The 25170-nt window shown below is 37.0% G+C and overlaps 1 long non-coding RNA gene across 1 annotated transcript in view; it reads right to left on the bottom strand.

Annotated features, from left to right (window-relative positions):
• Window positions 1-25170, bottom strand: part of LOC308547107 — a 59325-nt gene that overhangs the window by 16535 nt on the left and 17620 nt on the right. Inside the window, exon 2 of the long non-coding RNA XR_013997447.1 lies at window positions 17132-17287. This is a non-coding gene — a long non-coding RNA (uncharacterized lncRNA). The remainder of the gene's footprint in view (window positions 1-17131; window positions 17288-25170) is intronic.

Below are 25170 nucleotides of genomic sequence, written 5' to 3'. Positions count from 1 at the left end.
AGTTAAAGTAAAAATACAGTTTTCTCTGGTGAGTAATTTCAGAATCTATATGAGAAATTGATAAACAGAAATAGAATCATCTCTTAAATTTTATCAAATTTCTCACAGAAACACCACAAATCTACACCTTTTGAAGTTAACTGTATTAACCAGGGGGTCAAAAATTTTCCTCTATAATTCCTAACCACCAATACCAAAGCCACCGTGGTTGCGCACATTCAATTTAGTATCTCAATAAGGTAAGGCAGCCAGTGCATAAAGCAGCACACTGATTCTCGGTTACAAGGACAAGAGACATCCAGTATAGTCTCCTGAAGATACTCTGTAAAACTGACTTTTATAGGACTTTAATATTACAAATAAAATGCTTTCTTCAAGTAATATTATTTGCTAGCTAAATAGGGAGCCAGCAAACCAAACATAAAGGTGAAAAAAGATTGTAAGTAGATGATAATGAATGAAGGCAAATAAATAATGTTTCACAAAGGACAGTGAAAGGGTTGTACGTTTAATACAATAGTCGGCATACCAAAGTGATTTAAGTGAAAATAATAAAGAAAAACCATGTATGTGATATAATCAATGTGTAAAAATTTCATGTAAACAAAGTAATTCATGAAGATAGACATGTTGTTCCACTCTAAAAGCAATTTAAATACAAAAGTTGACTAGAAAAATAGGATTATTATTTCAGAGTAGAGAGAAAAAATCATAAGATGCACTGAAGATTACTGTATAATGATTAAGTCAAATCTAAAATAAAATTTGCATTATTTGAAAGTGACATAAAATAGCCTACTTAAAAATATTTATGAACACATGCTATATTCTAAAAGGAATTAATGATTACTCAATAAACAAAACATCTTGCTCATATATAAGCATTGGACTCAGCTCTTCGTAAATATGAAAAACAGCTCGAAAGAGATTTGGAAGATAAATTTATGATTACAAACAGCGAAGCCCATACCTAAAGACCCAAATACACTAGATAGGCTAATACGAGCACCGAATTTTAAGCAAAACAAAGCATACGGTGTTGCCTTTGCTTCTAGGATGGGCTCTGGGCAAGCTTGTTATTTGTTAAATAAAAATATTTCCTTTTATTAGTCCCTCTGTCCCCCACTTCTTTGGGAGTGACGACACCAACCTTATCCCAGCTTCTCAAGAATTTTACTATGACATCTTTCTGTATCTTCTCTGTCTTTATTAGTCCATGCTCCCTCAGTAACACTGCCTAAGAGCTATATTCTTAAAATCTCTATTCACTGCAGCTGTAGTAAAAATTTTATAAGTCTATTGGATGCTTCATATTATGCTAATCATTATGGGTTATATTGCACTCCCTTAACCTGAAAATATCATGAGTGGGAAAAAGTGATCTAGAGCTCAATTCTTTCAGAATTTTAAGTGATGGTAGTATTAAATGATGATATTTTAAAATTTAATATTTATTTAGCATTGCTGTGTTTTCATCATCGACTAAGAGTTTATTACTCAGTATCTTATATAATACTGACATTAGTCTTATATACAAAGTACAACTGTTATTCCAATTTTATATTTGAGAATTGAGTTTAGAAATATAATTTGTCCAGGGTTACACAGGTATTAGGTTGTAAAGCTGGTTTTTGAAATAGCCTGAGCTTGGAGTTTTAAAAGTTTAACTACAGTACACACTGCCTCCAAGCTAGATAAATATGATATAGGAGATAAGAAAAAGCCCAGAGCACACTAGATTATCAACTCCTTGAATACTCTTAGATATTGTCTTCAACATCCCTGCAAACAGCACATTATCTAGTATACTTACTATTCTATAATTATCCAAAAATGTACGTCATCAATAAAAACTTTTAAAACTTAAATAAAAGAATTTATATATCAAGTAGTTTTAAAAGCCAACATAGAAAATATGAGCCTAAACTTGGAAAAGAAAAATGAACCAAAACCGTTAGCCTAAAATGTATGCACACATTTTAATATGACAACAGAAAATATCTCTAGAATGACCTGGAAAGGGGTGTAGTCGTTAGGTCCCAAGTTTCTCATCTTTTTGTCCCTCCCTCTCTCTTTGTTTTCAAGAATTGTCAAACTACTAAGGATTTGTTCTTGGAAATCAAAGAAAGAGAATTAAAGAGGAAAGTCTTCTAGACTTTGATAATTAAGAATCTAGAATTTGAAACGAATATAAAGAAAAAAGGGCTATGAAAAGAAGGAAGAGAATACCTTTCTTAACGTAGGATGCGGAAACCTGGAAAAAGTGCCAAATTCACTTTAATAACAAAGAAAGGTGGAAAATCTGCAAGATCATACCTTTTATTGAACCCACCAGAGAGCTGAAGTTGCAGGGCAAACAGCTAGACTGATGTCTAAGGAAAGACAAGTGCCACCAAAGACAGGACGTGCGCATGGGCTCACTGGAGTCAGACCATAGGAGGAAAAGACACAGTAAGTCAAATTTAGATGAAATGTTTAATAAATTAGTAAAGGCTGAGTGAAAGCACATAACCCCAAGAGCCACTGATACGTAGCAGGTTCAAACATAAGCACAGCATTTTCTCTACGGGCCTCCAGCAGGAACTCACAAGAATATTTGGGACAAAACTGGAAATCAGGAAAAAACCTTTGTTGGTGAGTTAGGCTTGGAGGAGGGAAGCAGCACCCAAAGGAGAGAGCCCCAAGCCACACTCAGGCCCCTCTCTGCGAAGCGGTGAAAGCGCTGGGCTGCCAGAGGGAGGGTATCAGAACCCTTGTGCTGGCACCAAGGTAAGTTAAAGGAAGGGGAAAGAAAAACCCTGAGGGAGGAGATCAAAAGTGGTGGCAGGTTTAGGATCCTATTTCAATATTATTAGAGACCTCCTGCCAGTGGGGAGGGGGAAGTGTCAGTGAGAAAGCCCAATTCCTGAAGCAGAGCCAGGAAGAAATGGGACAAGGGCCAGGCGAGCAAGCGAGGGGAACCTGCAAAGGGCAGTTTCCAACTGGAGAAGGGACAGTGACCTGCAGAGGCGCTCTGGGGAGAGGCACACAGGTTAGGCTTAAAGCTAAAGGCGGAGCAGGAATATTGAGTAAAATTCTTCAGCGAGCCCGCTCCATCCTTAGGAAAAGGTAATTGGAGAGCAATTTAAAGAAGGTAACCATAGTGATGAGCCCAAACCCCATCTCAGCTCCTGAGCCAGGGGACCCTGCCCTGCACACTGGATGGTTTAGCAGGGCGAGGCATGCCTTCTGCATGCTATTTACCTTGCCATTCCTATCCGAAACATGCCCGCGTTCACTAAAAAATCGAGAGACACCAAAAAAAATATCAACTCATACTCAAAACAAACCACCAGAAAGTGGACAACATGCTTGGACAGCAGGACGAGGGAAGCTCTAAAAAGAATCGGATGAAAATATGACAAATGAAAACCATTCTCTTTCATTTCAAGAGAAATGAAAGCCTTTTACTGGTTCAATAGGAGACTTGGCAGAGCCAGGAAAAGGATCCGTGGACTTGGAATCAGTACAAATTGGCCAGACTGAAAAATAAGTGAAAAAAATCAAAGAGCATCCAGGTGTTGTCCACAACATCAAACTCTGTAACCTGTGAGTGGTTAGCAGCTTAGAACCAGGAGAGAAAGAAAACTGCGCTGAGTATCTGAAGAGACAAGGGCCAAGAGCACCCCGAAAGTGACAGAAGATGCCCAGCTACAGTGGGAGGTAAAACTTGGGTACTAAGAACAGAAGCCGAGGCTTTCTAAGGAATTATTCGTTTCGTGCGTGGGACGCAGGAACGTGAAGGGAAGCAGTAACTGAAAGACTGCTGCTGAGGTCGTCCCCTGGCTCTGATCTTCAACTGAGGCCGGGAGAGCGAAGGTTCCCGCGGCAGAGTCTGGAAGTGGGTCAAGTCATGCTTTGGGCTGCTGACATGAGCGAAAGGGGCAAGAGCGTTCAGTGATCTGAAGCCAGGGACGCTGAGTATTTAGCAACGCACAGGGCAGTTGAACAGTCAAAATGAGCCCCAAGGCCAGTGTGGACCTCAGTGATGAGCATGGAGAGAATGGGCGCCGTGCGGATCCCAGGGCCCTTAGAAGGGACACAAGTGAAAATACGGTCACAGAAAGGAGCTGCTCCAGGTTCACAAATCGAAGCTCGTGTAACATAATTTATATTTTCCTCATGTGGAAGCATCTGTCCTGACTGCTTCGGAAGCAAAATTCACTTAACGTTGTGAAGGAAGTATGGGCTCTGGCCTCATTGCTGGATCACGGTGAATAGGCTTAAGGGTAATGGTTTTAATTGATGCTGTGACTTTTTGGAAAACTGAAGCATGTGTGTGTGCAGGGTGTCTTGAGTGTTTGGGAGAGATTTATATTTGTAATTACACTTTCCTTTGCCTAACCTTAAAACTACTTTGCATACACTAGCACACCCAGGCTAATAAAAAGGCATACTCCAGGAATATTTAGGAGCTGATGAAAGCAGGCATAGTCTTAAAACAATCTCTATAAATAAAGCCCTGGGAAAATTCATAAATACCTGATGTTGTGTATATAACTTTACTTAGTAGCTTATTATATTTAAGAGCAGGTCACAAAATCTCCATTTTCGTAAATGAAAAGTATCGATATTTTATAATGGCTCAGATATATGTTTAAATGCCGCCATTCAAGGATACAAGTTTATAGAACCTGAATTTATGGTCACTGGGTACCATGCATATATTAATGTAACTAAACTATAAAAGCACCTAAACATTCATATGGAATCAAGAGTAGCCAAATTTATAGAAACAAAAAAATAGATTTGTTTTTGTCTGGAGCCAGGCATGGAGTGGGTAGGGGATAGAGAGTATGTGTTTATAGGTTTCTTTTGGGATGAAAATGTTCTAAAATTGTAATAGTTGTGAATATCCTAAAAGCCACTGAACTGTATGCTTTAAGTGGGTGAATTTTGGGTCATGTAAATACCTCAATAAAGGTCTTTTTAAAAGTACATAAGGAAAATTTAATTAAATGTCCAACTGGGTGATGGAACCATTGTTCAGCTATAGCCACAGCTTGAAGATACTTTCAGAGGCTGCTTCTCAACAAATATTCTCCACCTTCTAGATTATTTCTATTCAAGATATGAATCTGGTTTCATAGAAAAAGCTTCTAGAAGAGACCATGAATACCCATATTGTCCATGGGCCAGAACTGGCCGCCCTTTGAGAACAAGAATCAGCACCTCTTCTTGTGGCCACTGGGATCTGGGCAGTTTGCTTTTAACAGGTTTGCGGGCAGCCCCAGAACCTCCAGTTCAAAAGGCTCACAGCACCAGGTGCCCAGCATGTCCTCAGCCCGAGCTGGACCCCTTTGGATTCCCTTCCTCAACCCAAGGGATATCATCCTGGTGGGCCACAGTGCCCTTGAAGGCCAGGAGGTCACTACAACCTCCAAAGTCCTTTTTCTCTTGCTCCTGCCTAGTGCTGGCTTTGGTCCCATCATTCCTTTTGGGAGAGCTCACAGTTGTCCTAGGCAGGGAGGTGGGGACAGGGAGGGATACTCAGTGGTCACTTGGCCTGGCCTCACCCTGCTTTCCTATAGGCCTCTAACGTTGTCCTCTAAATGTTCAACAATGGAAGGATATTTATAATTTTGAACTTCTGCAGCTTTAAAACAAATGGACCTTTTAGCTCAAATTTTAAAAAGGTGATAACTTGTGTAGTGGAGACACACAATAGATACAAATTTCATATTTTCCTATTAAACTTTTGCAATGAGATCATATGCACTTAAACTCTAAAACGATTTAGAGTTTGTCAATGTAAACTTAAGTGTTTAGATTTCATATAAAGAAGAAAATGTTTGCTTTGTTTTGTTACAAACTAGACAAATGAATCCTAGAGGTCATTTGTAAGAATTACTGTGTAAAATACCAAGATATTTTTTGCGGGGGGAAAACAAGTACTTGACATATTGGATATAAAAAACTATAAATGTGAATTAAGAGTCAGTAATGAAACAAGAAAATAATGTTACAGAGTCCAGAAACTACACAGAAAGAAAGAAATCGTATTATAGTTTAATTTAAAACTTTCATTATAAAAAAAACTATAACTGAGCTAGAGGATACAAGACTTTATAAACTTGGATTTTTTTAAAAAAAGCAAGACAAAATATTAACTATCTGGTACAATAATGAAAGGTATAAAATGCACAAAATGGCAGAAATGAACCTCAGAAAAAAACAAAGTTCTTATGTTCATGAACAGAAAAATAGTGAAGCTTAAATTATGAATTTCTGTACGATACCATAAAGAAATTTGAAAAACAAGTACTAAGTTGGAAAAATACTGCCAACACATTAACAAAAATCATGGGGGCAGAGCAAGGATAGCTGGTAAATTCAGTTTTTTCCTCTTTGCTGTTGAACTATTTTCCCAGTGCTAGACATTTCTGAGGAACCAATACATGACATTGATGTTTCATTTAAAAATCAATATCCATGTTCACTTTACAAATTTCAGTGGTGTTTAGATACGCAGCAATAGAGCTGCTTTTTCCTGGGAGCTGGTCAAGATAATAATGGCAGATATAATTGAAATATCGACACTTGGTGACAACCGGGTCTGATCTTCTTTAAATATTCAGTGTATGCCCAACACTTTTCCATGGCTATCATTCATATTTCTGCACTAAGGATAAAAAAATACGTCTCATGGAGTAGCACAAATAACTCTTTAAAACTGCTGAGAAACCCTGTACAGTAGGAAGTAACTTTACAGAAATTGACTTCTGTGTTTTTGTTTTACTTTAAAACTTTACTCTTTTGCGTATATATATATATATATATATATATATATATATGTGAAGAAAGATAGATGGTTGATGGCAGACAGATTGATTCTTACAAATATGTGTTAACTTGTTTAATGTGTGCTATAAAGTGCCTTATTGGGCATTAGTTCCTGGAGCTGACAAGGAAATAAAATACTATTTTTAGTTTCCCAGGGACTTATTTGAGGATATGTAATTATCTCTCATTATAATATAAAAGTTACTAGAAGAGAAAGTAGAGGGGGGGAAAAAGTGGTGCGTCTGTACCAGCCAGAAATTGTTATGCTGTTTCTGATTGTGATCATTTCATTCTCTAACCAGCCATTACTGGGAGAGCAAGAGTTGGCTCATCCCACTTAGAACTGTTGAAAAGTGGTTAGTGTCAGAGCTGAAGGCAGAGCTGAAGCTTCTGAAAATGACACGGCTTTGGGTCAACATCGGGAGAGTTTGCACTTCTCATGCTCATCTAAAATCCCAAGGCGGCTCATGTGCTCGCAGGGAGGCCCCAGTCCTCGGTTCAGGAAAGGGGTCCCCCCCCCATGGCAGCAGCAGAACTAGACGGGGCTGCGTGAAGAGGGCGCTGGGAGGCCCCTCAGCCCCCCAGTCAGCCCAACAGGACCGCACGGCTCAGAGCAAGAGCCCCGCTCCACTGCTGCTCATGAGGCCGGGCTGCAATTCTAAGGCAGCGGGAACCCCCAGAAAGAAACTCTTCCCCTCCTCCTTTCGCCTTATTACAACGACTTCCTCCAATTAGACTGAGTGAGAAATTATTGCCTCATCTGATCCAAGGACTACAAAGTGTTTCTAAAACAAGTTTTCCCACTTACGAGGGTTTTGAAGCCTGCTAACATAAGAATTAAGAAGAAAATGTGGCCATAGTCATCTTGATTTTCTTCACACTTACCAGTGTGGCAGTTAGCAGTGTCGATTCTCTAAGACCTTCCTGCTCTCTGTGCCACCACCCAGCACATCTACTCTTTTAAGATTGTGAAACCTTCCAGAGAAAGCGGCTTCTTAGGCCTCGAAATTCACTATGTACAAAAGTTGTTTTCGGGTTGCAGTAGTTAGAGCAAGTACGGGGCACAATTATGAAAATCACTGAACATTTGAAATGAAAGGACACTTAGAAATCATTATCCACCCATTATATTTCTCCTTCGTTCTACAAATGAGATGCAGAGAAGTTAAAATTATCCGCACACTAGTTTACAGAGAGCTGTTAATGGAGCTCCGTCTTGTGCCTCCTGATTTGGAGTTAATTAGGTTTGTATTTCCATTTTCTTCCCTAATTTCACATTCTTTCCTTCCTTGCATGGTGAGCCCATAGTATCAATAGTTACTGTTTATTAGTTAATAGATATGAATTTAACTCTATATAATTTTTCTATCTTTATTGCTTAAAACAGCCTGTGAAATAGCTGCAATTACTTACCCCCTTTTATAGATGAAGATATTGTGGTCTGGAAAGTTTAGGTGGCTTTTCTAATGTCACACAGTAAATGGTTGTATCAGGAAAATGAACACATATCTGTATGACCTAAGGCCTAAGCTTTTAAGAACAATTGGAAACTGTCTCTGGTAATATTCTGTGCTTGGTTATCCTATCTCCTGAATCAAGATATTTTCACTTCCCTATAAAGGCCATCCAAAGTTAAGCTTTAAAAATACTTTTATTAATTAACTTACCCTAAGGAATGATTAATAATGGTAACAGTGTGTTAATGTTCAGGAGGGGGCAGGGGATATTTGATTTTTATCAAGGGAACAATGTTATAAGCCAAAAAATGTAAAATATTAGTATTGCAAATTCACTCCTCAATGATTTAGGGTCAAGAAAACCTTTGTTTTTTTCCTTGATTTATTGCCTAGGGGAGGATGATAAAAAGAGACCAGGTTTTAGAAATACAGTTTATTTTTAACTCTGACTACAAACTCATTGGATAAAGGATTTGGGGAAGCTTACTTTATATTTTGAGCCCCTTTTTTGCCTATATTTTGAAGATTATAATTTGCTCAATATATAAAATGATTTAATTATATTTAAAAACCATTTTCATTTAATGAATGGGGAGATTAGGGACATTAAGAAGAAAAATTTTCTAAACTAAAAGGGCTCATCTTTTTCTAATTCATAGACATTTAGATTAGGAAAGAACTATACAAACCCTATAGTCTAGTGATGTTAAAGTTTTTCTGGAAAAAACCACCCCTGAAACATGAATCTCTAACTCAGGGAATTTGATGATGCATTGGGAATAGAGGATGGGCAGTGGGCTGGAAATGCCTCTCCCATCTCCATCTACACTTCACTCAGATAAGCTCTCTCTATATATTTCATTCTTACATAAGAATTAACGTCAAGGAAGAAGCCCATGGCTAAAAATAACTTGAAATTCATTGACTTGGGTACACATTCTTTACAGGTAACCAAAATACCTCAAATATTTTCTACACTCTATAATATACCATATTATATAAGATACTTGTTTCAACAACACTTTTCAAAATGGTGTGTTATCAGTGTTTAACCGTGTATTTATATATGTTATTGGAACCTATTCCCTTCCATAGTGTTCAAAATGTGTTAAATTCAGTAAATGGTTTAATAAATTACCAATGTGAACATACACCTTTTTATTTTCTGGCAATAATATATATATGTATTTTTTTCCTCTCCTACTTAAAGGTAAAAACTCTCAAATAAGAATATTTAATATCTATTCATGATTTTCACCTATATAGCCATTTTCTGCTTGCTACCTAAAATGCTTTCTGAATCTTAATCTTTGTTCATGTATTTTTAAATAGTAACTCTTCCTTTTACAAGCTTTTTATAGTTGTAGTTGTAATTTTAAATACTATATTTACATTCATGATTTATATTGTTTTTTGGTCCCAAATATGTTAATGGCACAATTTACATTAAATCTACCGAATCTAAATACCTTGAGTTGTAACTGACCAGATTCAGTTTTAACTGAGCCAGTATTTTACTCTGTTAAATTGGATTTTAATAATATACTAAGAACATTACAAAACTTTAGTTCGGTTATAGGTTTTTCAAATACTTCATAAAATATTCAACGTAAATTTTTTATTACAATCTTTAGGTGGAACAATGAAGAACTAATTTTTTTATATGACAGAAAATCCATATTAGAAAGTTTTATTAGAAAAAGTTATGTAAAACTCTGATATTGTTTGTTTCTTTCTTTTTGGCTGCTTTTATAAAACATGTAATATTCTTAGATATTTTCTTTATATACTTACATTTTACTACATGTAATATTCTGTAGCTTACTACAGTTAGTCTAATATTCATCTGTGCTAATAAAGGCAACTGTAGGATCCCAACTGTACAGTATATTTATACACTCAATTGTTAGTGTATCTTGGTGTTTTTCTGTAAAGAAATAGTAAAATTTTTAAAGATGCTTTGTACATTTTTATACATGTGTCCTGGTACACATGTGTAAAATGTTGCTTACTAGATACCTCAAAATGGAATTAATAAATCAGAGGGTAGACAAATCTCAAAAAAACATAGAAGGCAAATTGTCTTCCAAAGTGCTTCTATCAATTTAGGTTAATGCCAGCAATGCATAACTGTTTCTTTAAGACTATATTCTTCAATTTTTTTGTATATTTTCAGATGCAATTAAGGTTGCTAATCAGCTAATGTTAAATTAGGAAGAATATACTGTATTATTCAGGTGGACCCACTGTAATCACCATGGTCCTTAAATGTGGAAGGCGGATGCAGAAAGTCAGAGTTACAGGGATGTCCAAAGAGGACATACAGGTGGCCAAGAGACATACAAAAAAATGCTCGACGTCACTAATCATCGGAGAGATGCAAATTAAAACCACAATGAGGTATCACTTCACACCTCCCAGAATGGCTGCCATCAACCAATCCACAAACCACAAATGCTGGCTTGCTGAGGGTGTAGAGAAAAGGGAGCCCTAGTGCACTGTTGGTGGGAATGCAGGCGAGTGCATCCGCTGTGCAAAAAAGTATGGAGTTTCCTAAAAAAGTAAATAAAAATAAAAAATGGAACTGCCTTCTGATCCAGCAATCCCACTTCTGAGAATAAATCTTAACCCCAAAACACCAATCAGAATGAATATATGCACCCCTATGCTCATAGCAGCCAACTTCTTACAATAGCCAACCCTGGAAACAGCCCGAGTGCCCATCAGTATGATGAGTGAAATGAAAAACCGCTGTACGTTTACACAGTGGAATCCTACCAGCCGGAAACAAAAGGAACGCTTACCCTTTGCAACAGCGTGGATGGGCCTGGAGATTGTTGTGCTAAGCAAAATAAAGCAGTCAGAGAAAGACAAGTGCCATAGGATCTCACTTGTATATGGAATTTAATGAGCAAAACAAACTGACAAAATAGGACCAGAGGCATAGATACGTAGAATAGACCGACCGCTCTCAGAGGGGAGGTGGCCGGGGGACCCTGGATGAGACAGATGCAGACACGCATAGGTCCTGGTCACAGGCACCAACGTGGTGAAGGCCGGGAGAGGGGCCTGAGGGGAGGCGGTCAGAGGGGGGCAAGTGGGTAACATCTGTAACAGTGTCAACAATAAAAAAATCTAAAATTAGTTAATAAATTCAGGGGAAATACACCTGATTAGATACCTGTAATCAAAATAACTATTTTCTAAGTTTAATGAAAATTTCCATGTTATTCACAGGCTTTGACACTTCCAGATGCCTTTTTTCCCCCCTCTTGCAAACCTTAACAGTTACTTTGTAGAGGATGGTCAGAAAAAGTAGATCTTCTTTCAAAATTCAGCAATTGAGAATCACAAAAAGAGATGGATATTAGAGATTATATTTATACAAATGTTTGGGAAAGTACTAGGCTTTTTTTCAGGACTGTGTCTGTATTCTACACACACACATTATTAAATTCCCATTTGAAATATTTTAAAATGATCTTTTGAAAACAGTTAACATTCTCTGTACATAAACATCTTCAAATCTCTGGCTGAGATAACAAGATAAGCATAGCTGGAATCCTAATATGATTGTGCTTTTATGCTTTCCTTTTGTCCACAGTTCATAAATTGCTATATTATCTGTCAGTGTTCTGATTACACTGAGAAAGAAATAAAATGCTTTTACAGTGAAAAAGAAGATATGCATCCTCAGGTCTTTAAACATATGACATTTGATACAGTTAATGGCATTCTAATACAACAATGTTGTCTTCTCTCTATAAAAGTGACACAGCTGAAATACGCCCAGTAGAGTGGAGCCTATAAATTGCTTTCCCGGAGCAACGCGACGTATGCCATTCCTCACCTACACTCTTTGTTCAGTCCTCTGGAACAAGCACAGCACCCTAGCTATAAGTTTTGTTTTATTTTAGGTGGACCATTCGTGATTTACCTAGACCTATAAAGATGATATCTTAGAGCAGCAGTAGGTTACAAAATATATTTTAGCTGTGGAATTCCACTTCCAAATAAAATCTTAGAGGCACAACATGTAGAGCTCATCAAAGTTGGGTGGCCACAGTTTCAGATGAGATGAACTTCTCCCTCTCCCATTCTCTCCTTCCTATGTATCCCCAGAGAGTGTTCAGCCCAAATCCCTTTGAATCACAATTTCAAACTCCATAAATTAATGCCTCATTAAAAAATATTCAGGGATCAAAGGACCAGACTGTGAAATGCTTAAGGTTCAGAATTGCATTACGGTCACAACAGCAAATACTCTGAGTGATGATTATTTGTGAAACATCACGCTGAGTGTTACAGCTGCTTTTTCCCAGATATTCCTTATCGTCATCTGAAGAGAGACACTATTTCTGAGTACTATTCTTAATCCGTTTTATAAAAAGGAAACAGGTACAGTGTGCTTAAGGTAGACTGCGAGATTTTATATAACTTGCCTGCATGAGGTAATGATGGGTACTGTTTTTTAAAAAAACGTACCAGTTCCAATGAAATTTCTCATACATGTTTTCCACTGAAATCATTGGGGTTCTTTGAACACACTATATAAAGTATTCAGGTATTATATATCATCCTTATGTAATGTTTCTTTACCTCATCACTTATGAGTACACTAAGCAAGGTAACAAATCAACCAAATTAGTTGTATGCCCAAGCAGACACATGCCATGCCCTACAAGCCCTTTACACCCTTTCTGCTACACACAAATGGATTCTCCGTTACTTATGCAAGGAAGCTTATATATAGTCTATCAATGTCAGGGCTGTAGTTTAATTATCATAAATACTTTACTATTAATCATTTTCCCCAGTAATTTGTTTTTCCATTAAAATAGTCATGCTCATTAATCATACTTGTAATCTACAGGTTTTTTAAAGTGAAATCTATATCTATCTTCATATAAAATCCACTTTTCTTAGCATATTACCCACAATTATACTAAGAAAATTCTGTGAGACAAACTTGAAACAACTAGTTTCTTTAAATTTTGTTTCAATATTAATAATGTCTTTGGGCGTATCCATCATTATAATGGATTTTGTCATAACATGACTAAGTGAAGAAGTAATTTGCACTCCTGTAAAATGGCTCTGATTATGAAGGTATCACATATTTCCATCTGGTTCCTTTAATGAGGGTTATGCACATATATATATATATATATACACCCACACCCACACACACATATATATATATATATATATATTCATTGATTTTATTTATTTTTATGATTTTTTCAAATTTATCTTTACTGTTGAAAGTATTACAGATGCCACACACCCCCCCCCCCCATTGACCCTCTGCCCAGCTCCTTATAGAATATCAAAGTGATATATGCATTTATATCCCAATTATGGTTCTTCGGTTTGAATTTATGCATACATGTGGGCATAAACGGATTTGGATAATGATTAATTCTTTTATTCATATATTGAGTATCCACTGAAAGCTAGGAATTGTTAGTGCCGAACAAAGCACACAGGGATGGAGCCTAGAGCACACGGGCAAAGCTGTTTAAGGTATTACAAACAAAATCTTAACAAATGAGTACAAAGGCAGTTACATACTCCGGGTGAAAGAGCGGTGTGAACAGAGGGAACCATTTAGATGACCTGTTCAGCCAGGACCTCTACAAGGTGCTCCTTCTACTGAGGCTTGGAAGGCCAGAAAGATGACAGCAACTGGAAGAAGGGACGCGAAAATAGTGAAGAAATAGCACTTGAAAGCCCTCGGTTTGGAAAAGTGTGTGTTCAAGAAACCTGAACTAAAAAGTAAAGTATTAGATTATTTAGCCTATATTTAAAAACAGTAAAACTGAATATTTCATTATTGTGACGTATTTTTTGCAGAAAGTATTCTGTAAAACATTGACTCACCTAACAGTTTCATACAATTGATACAAAAGCAGCATGTGGCATTGATCCACTACCACCCCGATTAAGGGAAGGGTCCAGGTAGTTATTCACGAACTCAGTCAAGATTATCTTTTAAAGGTTTTAGGCAAAAAATCCCTCTACCTATGAACTTCATTTAATCACTAGTCATTGAGTTAATATGGTATTGTTTCCATTGCAGAAATGATTTGTACAAGTTCATATATCTCAGTGACAAGTATGCTCTCTTTTCTCACCCCCAAAATGAAGTCAGACTTTCATCATGACTTCAACCACAGAGGATATGCGAGTGGAGAGGAAAACAGTGCTTAGAAATGCTGAGAGTTCACTCAAAAGCATGTGTCATTGTTACGCTGTCTGCATTTATTATCTTGCCTGGAATATTGTTTATGAAATTAAACTATTTTTTTGAAGTGCTGTTAAAACAATTTCTACTTTTCTCATCAGAATTTAGATTTTTAAAAACTTTATGGGTCATAATAATATTGAAAGTTTTTCAGTTAAAATACAAAGTTGTAAAATATATAATAGATCTGCGAGCAAACTTACGATACAGAATTTGTAATGATAGTTATTTTACTTCCAGCAGCCAGACTGACCCTCTGGCCGTCAGGTCCTTGCTCACTGGGAAGGCTTCCCGACGCCCCTGCAATGAAGTAACCTCCAGTGCTCTCAGGGCCCAGCATCCCCCTTACCTTCCAGACCTTGTTTTCTGCTCTGTCTTATGCTTCCTGCTCTCTGCATAGGCTGGTCTCCCTGCTGGATTTGGATTCTAGCTGAACTCCCACCCCAGGCCTTCACCCTGTCACCTCAGTCTGCAGGGCTCATCCCCCAAATATCCACACGGCTCACTCTCTCAACCTCCGTGTTAATCCTCAAATGACAGTTTGTCACAGAAGCAATCCTCAAGCAGCATAGATCAATCTGCAGCCTCCATTGCCACACGACTGCATCCTTGCCACACACTAGTTTTCTTATTGTGCCCGATTTTTCCCCATAATACTTTCCATATGTCGTATGTATATGTTCATTTATTTATTGTCCCTACTATGCTCTATGAGAATAGTCTTTTTGTGTATTTCCCTAATTTGATGCCCAATGTTTAGAAAAATTCCATGACCCTAAAAGATAATTAGTGACTACTGAATTAATTTGGGACTTCATTTATTTATTGTTTCACTGGGCAATTTTAAATAATTTACAATTTATGAAAACAAACATTTGAGTTTGTCACAGCTTAAAGGAAATTCTCCAGTGTTCTGTGTTTTTTTGCGTATGTGTTTTTTTGTCTCTTATGGAATAATACTGTTGTTGATTTCTTTTGAAATGTAGATACAAATATATTCAACTAGGTTTAATTCATATGATTTAGTGTTTTCATAATCACACTATTCAAATTTATTTTATAAAATTACAATTTAAGAAATCAGAGGACCAAATCTGTTAATCAAAATGGGTTGGAGCCTAGCCATTGACTTAATAGGCTAGTTTTTAAGCAATGTAATAAGAAAGAGATAACATTCTTTTCTCCCTTTCTTCCAGTCTCACTGATTAGCTGGCCTAGGCCTAGAAAGCCTTCCCTTGTAAAAGGAGAAATGGAAGATGCCTTATACCCAGGGTCAAGAGTAAAGAATCCTTTCCCACCAATGCTGGAGCTCTATGTGAAACTGAAGGGAGACATCCCATTTTTCTGCCCTTTTCACGCTTCGTGTTGCTTGACCTTATTAGTATAAGTCAAGAACCATCTCTCCTAAATCTCAGGCTTATTGATAGTTCTGGTTGATATTCTGTGTAACTTTAAGTCCAACTTGGATGTCCTCTCCATTGCTTCAAATTAATACAAATATGATGTTGCTGTGACATTCAACCTCTTTACTCCAGTAATTTTAATACTTTCCTTTTCTGAAACTGCAATACTTGCATAATCCTTTGTAAAAATATCTACATTAACAAAGAACTGAAGAGAATTAAGGAGGATTGCAAAGACAATTGAAAGTTCAGAACAGAAAAAAAATAGTGAAAAAAGAATATAAGAGTCTCTATGTTCTCTGGGTAGACAGGAGAGAGAAGATGGTGAAATCTGGGTCTTTCTCAGCACTGTGGCTCTTACTTTGATACCTCCTATAGCGACCTGCAGAATATTTGCCCCTAAAATAGGAAGATTGTGTGGATGATGCTGATAGCACTAAACACACAAGTGGATTTTTAACCTATAGTGAGTGTTCAAATAAAAAACAGATGGCCACTTCTTAGCAAGTACATTCCTCCAGAGATAAAGTAGAGCATTAAAAACATTTTAACATTACATTGGAGCAGATAATTAGGGTGATTACAACTCTTTAAAGACACAGGGAATGGGTCTAAGCCAACTTCCTTCAAATTGTAAAAATTATGAAATTCTAAGGGGAACTTCGGCAAAGTAATTACTTCATAAGATGCACTAATATTTACAATAGTGGCATGTGAGCTTGAGTGGGTTGTCTACTTCGATATTATGTTCAAATATCAATGATATAATTAAGGAAGTAAACTCAGGTGGCTTCTACTTCACAGGAAAACTGATAATGTTGGAAAGAAAAGCTGTCACACTAGTTTATAGATACAAAAATAAATAAGTGCACAAACATACACACATATACCAAATAAGCAGAAACACTAAGTGATTTAACTTGATGTGATTTTAGAATGTTTCAGCCCTTCATTATGGATGTCCAGCCCAACTGGGCTTTCAAATGACACTGGCACAAACTACCATCCGACAGCAATGACACGTAAGATGCCAAGCATGAACTGCTCAGCTGCCAAATAAACCCATAAAGTTGTAAGAGAAAATGAAATTGTGTGGTACTGAACCACTAGGCTGTGGAGTGATCTGTCATAGAGCAATAGATAACAGAAAGGCCCCTCATGGCAACATTTCTTGATCAGCTCTAAGTTTGTTTTTTACTCACCGGCAAGATGACTCTGTTGAGACAGCTAGAACGATGAGGGCTGGCTGGGCATCTCAATCTCTCTCTCTACATTTTATCTTCACATGGGTTACTTGGGCTTCCTTACAATATGGTGTCTTCAGGGTAGTCAGACTTCTTACGTGGGGCTCAGGGATCCTAAAGGTACAAAAATTGAAATCATTTTAAAGCTTGGAACTGACACAATTAGTTTACAGCCAATTTGGTAATTAAAATATAGTAGAACCATCTCAGGTTCGCTATAGGATGTGACCAAGTGAGGAAAATGTAAGTAGGCATAATTTACTTGATGGCATTCTTTGGAATCTAGCCACCATACTAGGCTCCTCTACATAGTATAAAAATCAAAACCAAAACCAAATAATAAACATCAAAGTTGAGACCATTGCCAAGTACTAATTTACTTAAGTCAGTATGTTTTACATAGATACATACAAATTAAGTCATTCCTATTTGAAGGTAACATCATTCATTAAAGGGCATAGGTCGTATTGATGGTAAAATAATCCAAGGACTTGACTCAATTGGATTTGAAAATGTTTATGTTTTCTTGACAGGCAACACGTGTTCCTTCCTGTAACTGCATAATACCTTGAGTACAGTGTATTTCTTTTATCTACTGTAGATCTTTTTACTTGCTCACTGGATTGTCAGAGAGGCACAATTTTGAGAACATATTATGCCTGTTACCAATTTAGGTGATTTTAGCATAAGTCCCTGCAATGTATCATAACTATGTCTTTACAGCAATACCTAGATTGTGAGATAATCACTAACTTCTGAGTAGATACGCTGGATTTATTATATTCAGCTCTCTTTTCGGACCCTTGTAAGAAACTCATGAAGAACATACAGTATCATTCCCATCTTCATTGCCATTCACCGTACATAAACCAAACCACAATCTATTTATTTCCTTTCACTGCTATAAGAAAGTACCACACAGTTAGGGAAGTCCTCATATATTTTCCTTTACTTTTTAAAAATTAATTTTCCTTTTATTTGTTTCAGGTTTGTTTTTTTAAAATTCTGAATATAGTAAGCACAAAAACTTGAAGTATATCACAAAGGGTTTTTATGTTTGTTTCACCCATCATGAATTGGAAATCTCTCTTGTAATGAAAATTTCTATTTATTTATTCAGAATAGGGCTTTATAAGTGTATGCAAATAGCAGTGATCTTGGAAACGACAAATACAAAGAAAAATGTCTGAAAGGAGAGGAGACTATTTAGGACTTTGTTCAATTTTAATCAAAGTGAAGATGCTTCTGTCTGGGGCCAAGAAAGTTAAAAAAAAAAAATCCATTATTTGGTGAATAAGGGATACAGCTTTTGATACCATACAATCCTAGTAAAACTGTTTCAGAGGTCTGTTGGCCAAGTAATGGATTTTGAAACAAAGTAATCACAGCAAAGGGAATTTCTGGTCCTCGGCATAGTTTTATGAATAGCCTTACCTACTTTGATAAAATTATAAGTGTTAGCAGAAGTGAAGAATTTTATAAGTAGGGAGGATTTTAAATATCCTCTGTAGATGACTGGAAAAGAATTATGATCAGAATTCCATAACTTTACCCCTCAAACCATGGACATATAGCTTTTTAACTGTATATTAACAGAGTATATAAATTCTATTCTGTTACTGGTAATGAATTTTATGTTTTGGACATTAATTTGAGTAATAAAGCTAATACACCTAATTGGCCTTTAAAAGCAAATTTTGATAAATGTATACGTGTTAGTAAGAAGTGTCTGTCCTCATGTAACATAAATCTTCATTGTATAAAATACAACATCTCCCAGATATTTCTTTTTCAGATAGCGCTTTAAGGAAGGTTTCACTTTCAAGTCTTTGTTTTAAATTTTATATTTTTAAAGTATGTCCTTTTCTGTGGCCAAAGATTTTCTATTTTCTACTATTTTCAATGGTGAATGGAGCTATTACTGTGATTTAATTTGTACCTATTGTTCAAAATATGAAACACTGTCCATGTCAGATTTTGTCTGCTAAACTGGGGCTACCCCTCCACTTTGTTGGTATGTTTTTCTCTTTGTGATACTAAATCATTTCACACTAAACTGTCAAGAATAAAGACTTTGGGGACAGCTTTTACCTCTGGACTACATATGTTGCTTTATCATCTCGTCAGCTTCAGATATTTTATGCCAGGTTATTCAATAATGGAAGAAAATTGTTAAGCTTCTTACAGGTTAGAGTAACGATCTATTCATACTCTAATTTCTGTTCCAGGGCAAGTCAATGCCGGCTTCGCTTCCAGTTAGGCCCCGGAGGCCTAGGCCAGCGCCGCCCGCCGTCTGGGCGAGGAAGGGAAGTGGAGTCGGGCTAATTACTGACAATCGAGGAAATAAACGCCCACATTTTAAAAAGTGGACAAAGGATCTGAATTAACACTTTCCAAAGGAAGACATACAGAGGGCCAACAGATAGATGAAAAGATGCTCAACATCACTGAAGTGAAATGCAAATCCAAACCACGGCGACACTGCCCCTCACGCCTGCTGGAAAGGCTGTTATCAATAAGACAAGAAATACAATGTGCTAGAGGGTGTTAAGAACAGGGAACTCTCGCACTCTTCCATTTGGATTGTAAATTGGTGAAGCCACGATGGAAAACAGATGGAGGTTCCTCCAAAAATTAAGAAAAGAGCCTCTAAATTTATTGCAGCTTATTCACAATAACCGAAACATGAAAACCACCTCCGTGTGCCTCCACGGGCGGCGGGGTGAGATGCGGCGCCTACACGCAACGGAACAGTGTTGAACCATCAGGAAAAATGGGATGCTGCCGTTTGCAACAACCCGGGGGACTCTCGAGCGTTGTGCCAAGTGAACTGTTAGACTGAGAAGGACGGGCCCGTAGCAGAAAGGTTTTACTCACCTGGGATATAAAAAAAGAAACAAGCATACAAAACGTACATACAGACAAGAAAACTAAGTCCTCGACACAACAGAGTGGTGGTTACCGGAGGGTGGGGGGTCAACTACATGGTGACGGAAGGAGAGTGAACTCTGGGTGGTGGGCACACCACACAGCGTGCAGATGTAAGGCCCCAAAGCCGTGCGCCTGGAAGTTCTGTAATCTGATGAATCAATGGCCCCCCAATAAATTTAATAAATTTTTTTTAAATGTAAAAAGGCTTAACTCTCCTGATTGAAAATAAGGGGAGAGAAGAGACTTCTCTCCCCTTATTTTAGAGCATTTACTTTAGAATATTTATAACTGTAGTGCTTTCTCCTTTTGAGATATTCTTGTTAAAGCTGGAGAGGACTTTTGTCAGCTTTAAGACCCAGAAATGTCTTTCTCAAGAACCTGGGAGCCACCCCTTTGAAATGTCAACACCGAGGAAGAGAGCAGCCCTACCTTTCAGATTCTGTGGGAGGGTAGGAGCCTTAATTTGCCCCACGTTTCAAGACTACCTCCTGTCATAATTTATGAGAGGTTTGTTTTTCCTCTGGATTAAGCCAGTTAGCTAATATATTGATCACTACAGTTACCAGGGGGTCTAGGATGAACTGTGCATGACGAATGGCACTGTCACTCCTCTTACTTGAGGATGAGTTATTATTTATCTTGAGAACCTGTATGTAATGGATTGTGTCTGCCTGGCTATATAAAAGGGTAAGGTTTTCTGCAATCTCCTAGGGAACTGGCCTGTTATGCACATCACATTCTGGTTTAATGTTTATTCAATAATAAGCTATTTCAGTACTGCATTTGTGAAGGGGATCTGGATTGGGAGATTTTGTTTTAAATCATATTTCTCCAACAAAGCCACAAAGGGAATAAAACATGGATTGAAAAAATAGACACACACATATTCTTGCTCTCCTTTATTGATCTCTGAATATAGTGGGGTTTTGGGAGACCAGAATTGATTTGTATTAAAAATATTTTAGCCCGGCTGGCGTGGCTCTGTCGACCTATGAACCAAGAGGTCACAGTTCAATTCTGGTCAGGGCACATGCCTGGGTTGTGGGCTCCATCCCCAGTAGGGTCCATGCAGGAGGCAGCCAATCAATGACTCTCATCACTGATGTTTCTCTCTCTCTCCCCCTCTCCCTTTCTCTCTTTGAAATCAATAAAAACATTTAAAAATCAATTTTAGTTTTAGTTTCACCTGTGTTTTAATGCCTTTTACCTGAAAACCAGGAAGAAAGTTAGGCTTGCTTCTTGCAACACCTCTGTATAGTTACTTAGGCCCAGGTGATTATATCCTGGTGTTGGAGTGAACACTACTGCAGAGAAACATATTGAAAGAACTTTATTTTGCTAAATAGGGCTTCGATTCTTACATAGTTCCTTTCATTTAAAATAAGATGTATTGGGAAAGGAAAATACTGGCAGATATGCCCTGGAGAGTAACTCTAACTGAATCTTCTGCCACCTCTGCTTGTCTGCTAAATAAGTCCAGAAATAAAGTTATAAAAATAGTGCAATTGGGCCTGGAAACAGCAAGTTACAAAGTCGAACTTTGCTGATGTCAAGAGCCTTTAGGCAAAATACCCTAAGAGGTTTTCTTCCTCTCCTCTCTTTCTACTCTCCTTTCTCTCTTCTTTCCCAATTCCCTGCCTTTCTTTTATGCGGCATCATCTTTGTGGCTGTTAAAAAGCCAACCCTAAATTAAAGGTTTATTAACTTGCAGCATGTGAGAACTTAACATCAAGGTAGTTTCCTTGAGACTGTTTCCTGTGGTAGGTAACAAAGACTGAATACATTGATTTCAGTCGGGCAGAAAAGGCTGACTCATGCAACTCTGATAAAAGCTTCCCTAACAGAAGTGCAGCCCACTGGGTTTCTACTGTTTTTTTCCTTCACTGTTCCTCTCCGTGTTCAGTCTCTGCTGATACACTGGTTTAACTAATGATTTCCAGCCACTTTTCAAAAATATTTTAACGCATTTTGACTGCTGACAAAACGTTTATGCCATCTTTAAAAACCACAATAAACACAATGCCAAGATCTATACCTAAATCCCTCAGCAATGCCGTACCTGTTTCTATTTTGAAAAGTCAAATGGCAGCATAGGTATTTTCTCAGTTTCATTCGAATCCGACAAGTAATCCCTAGGTATCTTTCAGGGGGGAAAAAAAAAAAGAAAGAAAAAAAGAAAAAGAAAAAGCTAAAATCTCTGCTGGAAATGCCACTCTAAGATTCCTACACTATTAGCATCTCTAGGTCCCAGGTAGAAAGAAAGTTACGGGTTTTGCAATCTAAACTTCAACTGGCATTTGCTACGTTTTGTCAGCCTGATTATTTTTGGTCACCTGAAGGTGAAATTTTCTGTCACAGAGCCTTTGAAGTAGCTTATTTTGCATTTAGCATCTTAAAATAATAGTAGAGTCTGCTTTGAGATGACTTAGCTCATGAGCAAATGTATGAACGCAAGTAGAGATGGTGGGGATTCACTTTCCATCCATTATGGAAGCAATGAGCTATAAAGACAAGCCAGGATACATATGATGCCCAAACGCTCTCAAAAACTAGTCCAGTACTCTGCATTTCTATAGCAGTAATTTTTAGGGTCACATTATTCTTTCCTGTTCAATCTCAGAACCTATCTTGAGTTAAAAGTCCTGAAATGACAGTAAAAATAGCAACGTTATATTCAAAACTCAGCAGTACACCTTCTTTCTTTCTGACTTTACACTTAAGGTACAGGTATAGCAGTATAATGAATTTGAGAGTCTGAAAGGAACTTGAACTTGCTTTAGAACTTAACTGAATGAAAACAGAAGAGTAATTTCTATACGCACTGCGCAAAACCAGAGTAAAGGGAAAGGAATACCTACATGCTGGGCTGCATTTTACCTAATTGGCATAAATCAATGATTTTTTTCCTAAGGTTATCACAACTTTTTTTTTATAAGCCTCACATATTAGTAAAGTTAAAATTAAACCTATATTATTCTTGATTTTTTAAAATCTCATCAGTTGATTTAATAAGTGTAAATCTGACTCCACATGTGTCTGTGTCCAGATTCATAGTAAAACAAAAAAGTATGCCTTTTATTAGTTTTCTCTTGGCTAATTTAATTTTATGGGCCTCATAATTTGTTAAAAACAATTACACACATAACTGTTAAGTGGATAATGGCCAGATGATACCAATATGGGACATTTCTATGTTTGAAATACATTGAAACCCCTATCATATAAGTGCTAAAATTTTCACACTGAAAATAAATATTAATGCAGTATAAAGTAATTTTATTTCAGTTGCTAGTAGGACCATGGCAAGTTTTACTAAAATACAAATATTACCTGTAATTTTGTTGGTTGTAGCTTTGCAATAGCAATGATAGCGGGCTTGCTGAATAGGACTACTACGGTATTTATTTCCAAAAATGGCCTCTGCCCTACTTTTTGACATCATGAAACTGTTCAACTTTCAGGATCTCAAGATTTCAAAAGTAGTACTACAAAGTTTGAGAACCATATAGCTGAAAAGTTGAAACATTATCATTTTTAGCTCCCATTCCCCAATCTGATTTTTCAAAATTTTAAAGTATATTTGAATCTTCTCTCTGAATTTCTCAACTAATAAGAAACATAGATCAGATGTTAGTTGCTGATTTACCCCCAAACTTACTGGTTTAAAACGATGATTTATTATTTATTACATTTCCATGGGTTGGGTGGACGCTACCTCTAGTGGTTTTGCCTGGGCTCATTCATTGCACAGGGAGGTCCAAACGTCCTTCCTCATATGTCGAGCAGTTCATGTGACTGTCAGCTAAGGTTCCATGCTTCTGCTCTATGTGGCAGAATTCCAATAGATTAGACCAAGTTTCTTTCCAAAGGAGCAAGAGTAGTAACTTCAAGCTATCTTAGGGCCCATGATCTGGAAAGCTCAAAAAATATCTTCTTCAATATTCTGTTGGTTAACAGAATATCATCATATCATTGCAGGTATTAAGGCTCCTTTGATATTCAGACATGTATTCACTACAGACTCCTGAGCCAAGTCTAATTAACACAAGCAGAGTATTAACAACCCAACCGCATGCGAGATCTGAGTATTGTTTCTACCAAATGTCCAGTACGTGGCATCCTTGTATATTGCTCTGAGCACATTTATTCCACACTTTCTGTCTTAGTTCTTAGATAGCTTAACAGTTTTTTCTGGGATAAGAATTTTACCATAAACCTAATCCCTTGACTTTGGTACTGAGGAACTTCTTTACTAAGTCCATTTACTGTCATTATTAGCTATTTATCCCCACTAAACAGCATAATATTTTACCACTTTGTATTGATTCCACTGCCTACAGCAAAGTTTGCAAACTTGTAAATTCCAGAAGAAATTCGGTCTACAGTTGTGTTTTGTTTGACCAAAACTGTGTTTAAAAATAACTGCATACTAATAAGAAAAATGTGGAAACTGAAAAAAAGGCAACTGAAATTTAAAAATAAAACACTGTTTACAATCATTTCAGATAAAATACTGAATTATGAACCTAACAGAAATGTACAGGATCTGAATGCTGAATATTATAAATGTTAATGAAAGAAATCAAAGAAGACCTAAATAAACAGACATGTCTGTAGATTTGAAGATTCAGCACAGGAAAAATTTCCCCCAAATTGAATTATAGGCTTCGTACAATTTCTATCAAAATCCCAGAGAGGTTTTGTAGACAGGCTAATTCTAAATCTTATATGGAAAGGCACAAGTCCTAAAATAGTTAAAAGTCTCTTGGGGAAAAAAAGTGGAAGAAATCACCATACCCAATATTAAAGCTAACTATAAAGCTACAGTAATCAAGGCAGTGAGGTATTGGTAGAAGTGTGGTCACATATCAGTGGAACAGAATAGAAAATACAGAGATAGAATCACAAAATATACCCAGCTGACTTTGACAAAGCTGCACAAGCAATTCAATGATGGAATGATGGCTTTTCCAGAGAATGGAGATGGAACAATTAGATAACAGTAGACAGAAAATTAACCGTAAACTAAAGTTAATACTTGCTACAAAAAATTAACTCAAAACGAA

Source organism: Miniopterus schreibersii, assembly GCF_964146895.1.
Source record: "Miniopterus schreibersii genome assembly, chromosome: 17".
In the NCBI taxonomy this organism is placed as follows: Eukaryota; Metazoa; Chordata; class Mammalia; order Chiroptera; family Miniopteridae; genus Miniopterus; species Miniopterus schreibersii.
Note: the sequence above shows the minus strand (reverse complement) of the source record. Positions and strands in the feature narration are given on the sequence as shown.